The sequence below is a fragment of the Chrysochloris asiatica genome, unplaced genomic scaffold (assembly GCF_000296735.1).
Source record: "Chrysochloris asiatica unplaced genomic scaffold, ChrAsi1.0 scaffold00040, whole genome shotgun sequence".
NCBI classification, from domain to species: Eukaryota; Metazoa; Chordata; class Mammalia; order Afrosoricida; family Chrysochloridae; genus Chrysochloris; species Chrysochloris asiatica.
In genome coordinates this window covers 21235749-21248381 of record NW_006408558.1, presented here as the reverse complement: position 1 = coordinate 21248381, position 12633 = coordinate 21235749, and positions in this window count along the sequence as shown.

Here is a 12633-nt window from a genome sequence, read left to right as displayed (position 1 = left end):
CTCTGACCCTCCACCTTACCAAACATGATATCCTTCTCCAGCGACTGGTCCCTCCTGACAATATGTCCAAAGTATGAGAGATGAAGTTTGGCCATCTTGGAGTCGGCCCAGTTCCATCAAGGCCACTAAGAGGAAGTGCGCCCTCCAGGGTCACATTGCCACTGGCCAGGAAGAGGGGTGCAACTGGTTATTCCAGGCCCTGGGTACTTCTTAAGGCATCCAGGAGGGGTTTTGGTGAGAGTGGAGCCTGGGGCATTGACCTGGGGGGCCAGGCTGCTTGTGGGGGGTTGGTGTGCCCTGAGAGCTACTCTAGGTACTGGTGGTGGTGGTGGTTATGTGCCATGGAGTCGGTTCCAACTCATAGCGACCCTGTACAGGGTTTCTGAGGCTGTAAATCTTAATCTTTCTCTCGTGGAACAGCTGGTAGTTTCGAACTGCTGACCCTAGAAGCAGACCGTGTTTCCTTTAGCACTGTGGGTTTATTGGTGATTAAAGAGCCAAGAGAAACAGCGGTAAAACATTGAAACAAAACCAAAAAAACCAAGATCCTCAAATCTGAAACATCTCCTCAGTAAATCCCCAGAGAAAATTTGCCCCTTGTTCCCACCTGACCTGCCTGAGGCCACAAAACTCTAACCTAGGAGCCAAAGGTTTGACTCCACATCCGTGGGTCTGAGCCTTTTCTGGGCCAAGAGTTCTTTGTGGTGTTGCTAAGAGCAAAGTCCTTTTCCTGAGAAACTGCATGTTCACACTCACACACACACACTCACACACACACACACACCAACATGCTCTTTAAAAGTCCCCAGGAACCACTAAGTCCTTCTAAGAAGTCCAAGTGAGCCCCTTCCCCACCTGGGAAGTGTAGTGGCATGCTGGGTTTGCTAGACTTTGCAGTCAGATAACTCAAATGTGGATGTCAGCCAGTCCCGCAAACTGGGGACCTTGGACAGGCTATTTTGTTTTCCTTATCCCAACTTCCCTCATGGCTCAAACAGGAATATTATACAACCTGTTTCGTAGAGTAGGGAGCTCTGGTAGCGTAGTGGTGATGAGTGGTGATGGGCTGCTAACCTCAAGATCAGCAGTTCGAAACTACGGGCTTTCTGCTCCTGTAAAGATTTACAGCCTCGGAAACCCTATGCAGGGCTCCTATGAGTCAGAGCTGATGCAACAGCACATAGCCACCACCCCCATCTTGTAGGGTGGTTGTGGGGGAACACATGAGACAAATTGTGTAAATAACTTGGAGCTAGGAGTGAGGCTGAGTCTCTGCCTCTGTCAGTTTGTTGTGGTGTGGTGGCTTGGTGTTACTGTGATTCTGGAAGCTATACCATCGGTATTTCGAATATCTTCAGGGTCACCCATGGTGGACAAATTTCAGTGGAGACAGAGTAGGAAGAAGGACCTGGTGTTCTTCTTCTAGAAACTTGGCCAGTGAAAACATTATTGGTAGCAGTGGAACATTGTCTGATCTAGTGCCTGAAGATGAGCCCCTCAGGGTGAGAGACACTTAATATACCATTGGGTAAGAGCTGCTTCCTCAATGTAGAGTTGACCTTAATAATATGGATGCAGTAAAGCTTTTGGGACCTTCTTTTGCTGATGGGCATGACTCAAAATAAGAAAAAAACAGCTCAAACATCCATTAATAATCAGGACATTGTAGTATGAATCTAGGAAGATATAAAAAATGAAATAGAATGCGTAAAGATGGGTATCCTAGGTACTAGTGAGCTGAAATGAACCGGTATTGGCCATTTTGAATTAGACGATCACATGTCTACTGTGCTGGGAATGACCAATTGGAACAGAGTAGTGTCAAATTCATTGTCAAAAAGAGCATTTCAAGAGCTATCCTAAAGAACAGTGATGCTGTCTTGATGGGATGATATCATGTGCCTACAAGGAAGAGCGGAGTCCTAGTGTGGTGCTATAGGATATGCATTGCACTGTTAAACACAAGATTGCTATGAGTCAGAACTGACTTGATGGCACTTAACGACAATAACAAGGAAGAGCAGTTAAAACGACAATTCGAATTTCTGCACTAAGTACTAAAGCCAAGGATGAAGAGACTGAAGAATTCTACCAACTTTTTCAGTCTGAAGTTTATCTAACATGCAATCAAGATGCATTGGTAATTGCTAGTGATTGGTATGTGAAAGTCGAAAATAAGAAGAAAGATCAGTCATTGGAAAATAGGTTCTTTGTGATAGAAATGACTCCAGAGATCACATGATAGAATGTTGCAAGACCAATGACATATTCATTGGAAACATCTTTAGTTGTTTATTTATATTGAGTGACGATTTACAGAAAAGATCATCAGTTTTACATTCAATAAATAATATACTTGATTTTATCTCAAAGATTGTAATCCCCTCCATGCAACAACAGTATCCTGCTTCCTACCTGTGGGTCTTGTTTCCATTCTACCCACTTTCCCTTTCCTTCTCAGCTTTTCCTCCCTTCTCTTAGGCAAACATTGCCAGAAATATCGTTAACAATATAAATGGTAATTGTGCACATATATACGCCTCACTAGAAGGAATACGTTGTTGTTAGGTGCTGTCAAGTCGATTCTGACGCATAGCGACCCTGTGGTTTCCGAGGAGTGAATGATGGGTTTGAACTGCTAAACTTGTAGCTAGCAATCCAGTGCTTATCTTATAGTGCCACACCAGGACTCCATGATGGAGTATACCGATGGAATATACCGATATCAAATTGACTGAATCTGTGGAAAGAAATACTGGAGAAGTTTAATATTATCCGTCAGAAAAGGCCAGGTCTGACTGTGGAATAGACCATCGTCAATTTTTCCCATGCAAGTTCAAATTGAAGCTGAAGAAAATAAAAACAAGTCCACAAGAGCCAAAATATGACCTTGAGTATACTCCACCTGAATACACTTTAGAGACCATCTTAAGAACATATTTGACACATAAAACACTAATGACTGAAGACCAGACAAGTCATGGGATGACATCAAGAACGTCATACATGAAGAATGCAAAGGCCACTAAAAGACAGGAAAGAAAGAAAAACCCAAAATGGATGTCGGAAGAGACTCTGAAACTTGCTAAAATGATGAACTACAAGAGCTGAAAGGGGGCTTCAAAGGGACGTTTGAGAGAACAAAGTAAAGTATTCTAATAAAATGTGCAAAGACCCAGGGTTAGAAAGCCAGAAGGAGGAACACACTCAGCATTTTTCAAACTGAAAGAAGTGTAGAAAAAATTCAAGGCTCAAGTTGAAATACTGAAGGGTTCTATGGTCAAAATATTGAATGGCACAGGAAATATGAAAAAAAGATGGAAGGAAGACACAGACTCAGTATACTAAAAAGAACTGGTTGATGCTCAACAATTTCAGGAAGTAGCATTTGATCAAGAATCAATGATATTAAAGAAAGAAGTCCCAGCTACACTGAAGGCCATGGCGAAAAAGAAAGTTCTAGAATTGATGGAATATGAATATGGATGCAACCCTCCCTAGAGGCGCTCACTTGTCTAAGTCAAGAAATTTGAAGGATTGCTACCTGGCCAACCATTTGGAAGAGGTCCATGTTTGTGCCCATGCCAGAGAATGCAGAAATTATGGAACAATATCATTAATATTACAGGCAAGTAAAGTTTTGCTGAAGACAATTTAAAAATGATTGCAGCAGTACATCAACAGCCGGAGAGTCAAGCTGGATTCGGAAGAGGACCAGGAATGAAGGATATCATTGCTGGCATAGATGGTTCTTGGCCTAAAGCCGAGACTAGCAGAAAGATGATCACTTATGTTTTATTAGCTATGTGTGGATCTTAACAAACTAGGGTTGACAGTGTGAAAAATGGGAATTCCAGAACATTTAATTGTGCTCATGTGGAACCTATGCACAGACTGAGGCAGTCGTTTGGACAGATCAAGGGGATACTTAATGCTTTAAAATCAGAAAGGTATGAACCAGGGTTGGAGCCCTTCACCATACTTATTCAATCTGTATGCTGAGTAAATAATCTGAGAAGCTGGATGACACGACACGAAGAAGGCATTGTTGTTATTGTTAAGTGCCGTTGAGCCGGTTCCAACCCATAGTGACCCTGTATAGGGTTTCTGAGGAGCGACTGATAAGCTTGAACCACTGACCTTGCAGTTCAAACCGACTTTGCAGTCCACTGCATTAACCTACAACACCACATATCGTTGACAACTTGCAATATGCAGATGTGACCATGCTAGATGCATGCAAAAGCTGGACAATGAATAAGGAAGACTAAAGAAGAATTGATGCTTTTGAATTTTGGTGCTGACAAAGAATATTGAATATACCATGGAGTCCTAGTGTGGTGCCAGAGGATAAGCACTCTACCTCAAGGTCAATTTAAACTGCAAGGGCAGAGGTTCAAACTCACCAGCAGCTCCTCGGAAACCCTATACAGGGTTGCTATGAGTCAGAACCAATTAGGTGGCACTTAACAACAACAACCAGGAGAATAAACAAATCTATCTTGGAAGAAGTACACCTAGATACTCAGCAAGAACATTATTGGAAGATTCAGCGAAGTGGCAGGATGCAAGATCAACATATTAAAAATCAGTTGGATTTCTTTATATTGATAAAGAGAGCTTTAAAAAGGAAATCAGGAAAACAATGCCATTTGCAATAGCTACCCAAAAGATGAGCTCTGGTATCGTAGTGGTTACGAATCGGGCTGCGAACCTTAAGGTCAGCGGTTCGAAACTACCAGCCGCTCCGCGGGAGAAAGATGAGGCTTTCTACTCCCGTAAAGATTTACACCCTCGGAAACCCTGTACAGGGTCGCTATGGGTCGGAACTGACTCAACGGCACTTAACAACAACAACAACCCAAAAGATGAAGCGTAGTGGTTACGAATCGGGCTGCGAACCTTAAGGTCAGCGGTTCGAAACTACCAGCCGCTCCACGGGAGAAAGATGAGGCTTTCTACTCCCGTAAAGATTTACACCCTCGGAAACCCTGTACAGGGTCGCTATGGGTCGGAACCGACTCAACGGCACTTAACAACAACAACCCAAAAGATGAAATACTTAGTAATAAACCTAACCAGAGAAACAAAAGACCTATGCAAAGAAAGCTATAAAACACTATTATGAGAAACCTACAAAAATGGAAGAATATATCATGTTCATGGATAGAAAGACTTAGCATTGTGAAAATGTCAACATTACCCAGAGCAATTGATAGATATAATGCAATCCCAATCCAGGTTCCAAGATCATTCTTTAAAGAGATGGAAAAAGGAACAACCAATTTTATGTGGAAAGTAAAAAGACCCCCGGGTAAGCAAAGCATTGCTTAAAGGGAAGACCAAAATAGGAGGTCTCTCACTTCACAATCTCACACAACCACAGTAGTCAAAACAGCCAGGTACCGGTACAACTAAATATAAGTAGTTCAATGGAACAGAATTGAGAATCCAAAAGAAAATCCATCCACTTGATAAAGGACCAAAAAACATTAAATGGGGACGAAATAGTCTCTTTAACAAATTTTGTTGTTGTTAAGTGCCATCAAGTTGGTTCCAACCCATAGTGCCCTGTATAGGGTTTCCAAGGAGCAGCTGGTAAGCTTGAACCACTGACCTTGCGATTCAAATAGACTTTGCAGTCCAGCGCATTACCCCACAGCACCGTACCAGGAGTCCCTTTAGCAAAACCGGAAATCCATTTGCAAGTACCGAGCTCCATAGAGACCTTCAGGCCAGCTAGAGCTCAAAGGCCCTGGGTGGACTCTGCCTTGAGGACAAAAAACAAACAAACAAAAACTAAACATGGGAAAAGGAGATCCTAAGAAGCAGAGAGACAAAATGTCAATGTATGCATTTTTTGTGCAAACCTGCCAGGAGGCACACAAGAAGAAGTACCCAGATGTTTGGGTCAAATTCTCCGAATTTTCCTAGAAGTGCTCAGAGCGATGGAAGCCCACGTCTGCTAAAGAGAAAGGAAAATCTGAAGACATGGCAGACGTGGACAAGGCCTGTTATGGAAGAGAAATGAAAACCTATGTCCCGCCTAAAGGGGAGACAACAAAGAAGCTCAAGGATCCCAATGCACCCAAGAGGCCTCCTTCTGCCTTCTTGTTTTGTTTTGAATAGTCCCCCAACTCAAAGGTCAATATCTTGGCCTATCCATTGACAATGCTGTGAAGAAACTGGGGAAGATGTGGACTAATACCGCTGCCCATGACAAGCAGCTTTATGAGAAGAAGGCCTCTAAGCGGAAGGAGAAATATGAAAAGGATTTTGCTGCATACTGGGCGAAAGGAAAGACGGATGCAGCCCAAAAGGGAGGAAGATGAGAAAGATGAAGAGGAGGAGGACAAAGAGGATGATGAAGAAGAGGAAGATAATGATAGGCTATCACAGTTTTTTCTTTTGTCTATAAAGCATTTAAGGAGCTCTGGTAGCGTAGTGGCTATGAATTGAGCTGCTAACCTCAAGGTCAGCAGCTTGAAACCACCAGCTGCTTCATGGGAGAAAGAGGAGTCTTTCTGCTCCTGTGAAGACTTACAGCCTCAGAAACCCTGTACAGGGTTGCTATGAGTGGGAACTGACTATATGGCACACCACCACCACCACCACCACCATAAAGCATTTAACCCCTTGTACACAACTTTTTTTGGACTCCTGGTATGGTGCTGTTGGATCTGTACTACTCTGTGAACCACAAGGTCCTCAGTTCAAGCCCACCAGCTGCTCCTCAGAACCCTTTACAGGGTTGCTATGAGTCAGACCGACTTGACAGAACTTAACAAAGCAACTCTTTAGAATTTTCAAGGACAAAGATGTCAGTTTGAGGACTAGGGTGCGACTGACCCAAGCCATGATATTTTCCATAGCTTCATATGCATGTAAAAGCTGGACAATGAATAAGGAAGACCTCAAAGAATTGATGCCTTTGAGTTATGGTGTTGTAGGAGAATATTGAGAGTACCATGGGCTGCCCAAAGAACAAACAAATCTGTGTTGGAAGAAGTGCAGCCAGAGTGCTCCTTAGAAGTCAAGATAGTCAGACTTTGTCTCTCATACTTCAGACATGTTATCAGGAGGGACCAATCCTTGGAGAAGGACATCATGCTTGGTTAAGTGGAGGGTCAGTGAAAAAGAGGACGACCCTTAATGAGATGGATTGGAACATTGGCAGCAGCAATGGGCTCAAGCGTAGCAATGATTGTGGGATTGTGCATAGGGTCACTATGAGTCAGAACTGACTGGGCAGTACCTAACAACAACACCAACAACACAACTCACTCCATTAAAAAAATATATATTGAAATGTAAGGCTGTGCAAGATTTGTTTTTACACTGTACAGTGTCTTTTTGTTGTTGTTTATTTTTAAATAGTTAACACTCTGCCAAATGTGTCTTTAGCTAGTCCTGTCCTGGTGTATTTTCAAGAGCCACTAACCTTGCTTGGCACAGTATGGGGGTTGTAAATTGGCATGGAAATTTAAAGCAGGCTCTTGTTGGTGCACAGCACAAATCAACTATGTATAGGGATGGTAGTTGGTTTTTTTTCCATCCTCAGTTACTGATAGCTTATATGAAATTATTGTTGAATGCTTCTAAGTAAATACAATTTTTTTATTTAGAAAAAATCCATTCGCAGAATAATGAAATCAGAACCGTACCTCACACGTACCATATACAAAAAGGAACTTAACATGGCTCAAAGCTCTAAATGAAAAAATATAGAACTATAAAGATCAATGAAAAAAAAGAAAAATTTAGGGATTCTGAAGCATGATATAAATACACTATTAAACGTAACTGAAAACATACAAATGGCAGAAGACATAATAGATGACCAGGACCTCCTAAAAATTGGATTCTTGACCACATTGATCTACCAATAAGGGGAAGTGGGGGGAAAACAGCAAATGAAGTTGTGAGCTAAGTCTGACCACATTCAATAGACTTCTGTCAATCCGGGTTGAGACCTGGTTGGCCAACAGTATGACGAGACCTGGGGACTCCTGGGCCCAGGGACAGGGACATGGACATAGAGGACCAGAGCGGAGTGTGAAGCATCCAGCTGATATGAAGTGAGGGGAGATGCACAAGAACACCCATACTTGCAGATGGTACCCATCTGACCTGGCTTCAATGGCTGGATGATCAGAACTTGACTAGAGGGAAAAAGAAGAGGAAAAAAAGAGTAATCCACTATAATTTGATGAACTTGACCTATATTTATGGATGTAGTAGTTCAAAAGAAGGAACTAATCTTTACAGCAAGAATCATTCCCACCCCCTCGGTACACAGGGTTGACAGGGATGGGCAATTTAAATATTTGCTACCCAAAATGAGGGGGCTACAAAGGCGTGAAGTGACCGAATTACAACCTTTCAAGAGGGAGCTTAGTTCCAGAGGGAGCGGGGGAAGGTAGAATCTCCAATGAGCAGTTTCCGACCTGTCTGGACGGGGCTGGTGAAAGGAGATGGGGACAAGACTCTTGTGGTTCAATAGTGAATAACTGCTATCAGGACCGACTGTGAGAGTTGCAAATGTACAGGTAGATGTTTTATAACAAAAAGAGGGGACTGGTTCATTTTGCAGTCCAGGAGCGGAGGACCCTGGGACCATCAAGTGAGAAGAACGGAGAACGGGACACTTCCCAGAGAGGCAGTGTCTCCAGAGATAGAGGCAGAGACCATAACATGGAGAGATGGAGTGGCTGGAGTCTCTGAACTCAGGGAGGGAGAGGAGCTGTGTGCTGACCACCAGGGGGCAGGCTTGCAGGGTGTACCCTTTGGTTGGTTGATGATGCATGGAGGGGATTGTAATCATTGCAATGAAACAAATGTAAAGTTGATGTTCTCCCATGTAAACTATCACTCAATTCACAATAAAAACTTAAAATAAATAAATGAATAAAGCTCAGAGGACTTGAGCAGACACTTCACCAAAGATGGACATTCAGGTGGCCAACAAACATTTGAAGAAATTTTCAGGATCATTAGCCATTGCTGTTGCTAAGTGCTGTTGAGTCAGTTCTAACTCATAGTGACCCTGTATAGGGTTTCTGAGGAGCAGCTGGTGGGTTTGAACCATTGACCTTGTGGTTAGTAGTCTAGTGCTGATCTTACAACGTCACACCAGGACTTCCCCATTAGCCAGTGGTGGCGGTGGTGTGCCATCGTTTCCAAATGATAGCAACCCTGTATAGGGTTTCCAAGGCTTTAAATCTTGAAGGGAGCAGAAAGCCTCATCTTTTTCTCATGAAGCGACTGGTGGACTGGAACTGCTGACCTTGTGGTTAGCAGCCCAATGTGTAAACATTATACCACGAGGGCTCCTTCCATTAGCCAGAAGAGAGATGCAAATGAAAACAAGATTGAGATATCACCTTTGTTGTTGTAAAGTGCCATCATGGATGAGTGGGTTCTGACTCATCCTGTATAGGGTTGCTGAGGAGCGACTGGTGGGTTTGAACCGCCACCTTACAGTTCAAATTAACCTTTCAGTCTAGTGCTTATCCCACAGTGTCACAGCAGGACTCCTAGATATCATCTTAACTCAACATTAATGTTGTTATTGTTGTTAGGAACCATTGAGTCAACTCATAGCGACTTTAGACAAAACAGAAGAAACACTGACCAGTCCTGTGACAATCTTCAGCAATGCTTAAGTCCATTGCTGCTGCCACTGTGCCAATCCATCTCATTGGGGGCCTTCCTCTTTTTTGCTGACCCTCCTCCGCTTTACCAAGTCTGATGTCCTTCTCCAGGAGCTGGTCCTTCCTGGTAATATTTCCGAAGAATGAGAGACGAAGTCTGACCATCTGGTTTCTAAGGCACATTTTAGCTGTACTTCTTCCAACACCTCAAACTGACATCTTTGCTCTTAAACACTTTAAAGAGGTCTTGTGCAACAGATTTGCTTAATGCAATATGTCATTTGATTTCTTGACGGCTGCTTCTATGAGTGTTGATGGTTAATTTGAGCAAAATAAAGTCTATGATGACTTCAATCTTTTCCCCATTTATTTTTATGTTATTTATTGGTCCAATGGTGAGGATTTTGTTTTTTTATATACTGAGGTGCAACCCATACCAAAGGCTGTGGTCTTTAATCTTCATCAAAGTTTTTTTTTTTTTTTCTTAAATGTTTTATTGTGAATTATGTGATAGTTTACATGGGAGAACATTAGTTTTACATTCATTCCATCGTCTCATTGCCATGGTTATAATCCCCTCCATGCATCATCAACCAACCAAAGGGTATACCCTGCAATCCTTCCCCGTACCCCCCAGGTCTTCAGCACACAGTCACTCTCCCTCTGTGGATCTAAAGTCTCCAGCTGCTCCGTCTCTCCACATCATCATCTCTGGCTCCATTTCAGGCATCACTGCTTCTCTGGGTAGGGTCCCGCTCTCTGCTTGTCTCCCTTGATGGTCCTAGGGACCTCCGCTCCTAGACTGAAAAGTTAATCACTCCCCTCCTTACTATAAAACGTCTACCTTTACATTTCTGACCCTCACAATCAGTCCTGATAACAATTATTCACTATTGTATCACAAGAGACCCATCTGCATTTCATTGCACCAACCCCGGCTAGTCAGATTGAATACTACTCACTGGAGATTCTACCTTCCTCCAGGCCCTCTGGATCTAGGTTCCCTCTTGAAAGCTTGTAAGCCAGTCACTTCTTACCTTTGTACCCCCTGCCCTCCATTTTGGGTAGCCAATGTCTAAGTTGCCCATCCCTGTCTACTCTGTGTGTGGAGGGGGTGGGAATGATTCTTGCTGTAAGGACTTGTTCCCTCTTTTGAGCTACTGCTTCCATAGGTGCAAAGTATTTTAAGTCTTCTTGTTTTCAGCAAGCAAGGTTGTATCATCTGCATATCGCAGGTTATTAATGAGCCTTCCTCCAATTCTGATGCCATGTCCTCCCTCATATAATCCAGCTTCTCAAATTATTTACTCAGCATACAAATTGAATAAGTATGGTGGAAGAATTCAACCCTGATGCACACCTTTCTTAATTTTAAACCATGCGGTGATCCCTTGTTTTGTTCAAACAACTGTCTCTTGGTCTATGTACAGATTGCTCGTGAGCACCATTAAGTATTCTGGAATACTCATTCTCCACAATGTTATCTATAGCTTGTCATGATCCACACAATTGAAAGCCTTTGCATAGTCAATAAAGCACAGGTAACATCTCTCTTGTATTCTCTGCTTTCAGCCAAGATCCACCTGATGTTGACAGTTCTATCATAAATATGATTCTCATTTCCCTCCCACCTCTGGTAATTACCCTAAAATGTTTCTTTTAGCATGAAAACCTTTTCTTGACTTTTTTTTCACCGAAGTTGTCTCATATGATATCTATCGCTTTGTGACGGACTAATTTCACTCAGCATAATGCCCTAGTATGGCGCTGTAGGATCAGCACTGGACTGCTAACTCCAAAGTTGGCGATTCAAACCCTCCAGTTGCTCCTTGGAAATTCTACACAGTGTCACTGTGAGTCAGAAGTGACTCAACAGCACATAGCAACAAAGAGTGTTGTTGTTGTTAAGCGCTGTTGAGTTGGTTCTGAGTCATAGCAACCTTATTTGGGAAACAGTGAAGGCAGTTCAAAGGATAAAGAAGAAATTTCTTTCTCTTTTTTACGTACTTGAAGGGAAACATGTATATTTCTTTTCTCATTAGGGCAAACCATTAGGAACTTGCTCCCAAGAGAGGAAAGAGAGAGAGAAAAATGATTTGGAAATGGATCTTGGTGATGGTTGTGTAACATGGTAGTGTGGGCTGGATTGTACACGTAAAAATGATTGAAATGGCCTATGTTTTCTTGTATACATAAAATAAGTGAAACTGTTCAAAATTTCAGTTTATTAATGAAGAAGCGAAGGCAGTCTGGGCTGAGCAGAGGAGGTGGGGGAAGAGGCAGGATCTGGGTTCTTGGTGGGCATCCATAACTGGGTCTCTCCAGTACTTGGCTGGGGCAGCTCCTGACACATTCTATTTTCGTCTTTTCTTGGGCTCCTTCCCTGGACCCATTCCATATACAGAGCAGAGGGCTGGGTCAAACAACTCTGGTGGTTTTACTGGCCCTTGAACACTCTAAGGCCCTTTGGAGACTGAGGTAATGTGAATGGGTGGTGTCCTTTTCCTATTGTGGGCCTTTACCATCTGGATTTATTAGTGATAACTTACAACTGTTGTTTTGTGTGTGTCTTTAATTAATGAGAGAAGCTGCTAATCTCAGGGTTTGACCTGCATCTTGCTGGGCTCCCTAATTGGGCCCTGGGCCTGAGGTATGCTTTCTCACCAAAACAGGGAGATGATGGGACTTTGAGGGCCTGCTTCCTCCCCGCACCCCTCTGAGCCTCATTGTCTTTGTGTCTGGAATAGGAATTCAGGAACAGTGACTGGCTGCCTTCTGTATCTTGGATCCACCACTTCCTGGCTGTGTGACCTTAAGCAAGTGATGTAACCTTTCTGTGTGCCAATGTCTTCATCACAAAATGGGGAAAATAATAAGAATCAGTTATTGTCCAGTTGACTCTGACTGTTTTAGGGCCATTGTGGGGACTGAGTCAATACACAAGAAGTGCTTACCCATGGAACTCTGGTGGTGCGATGGA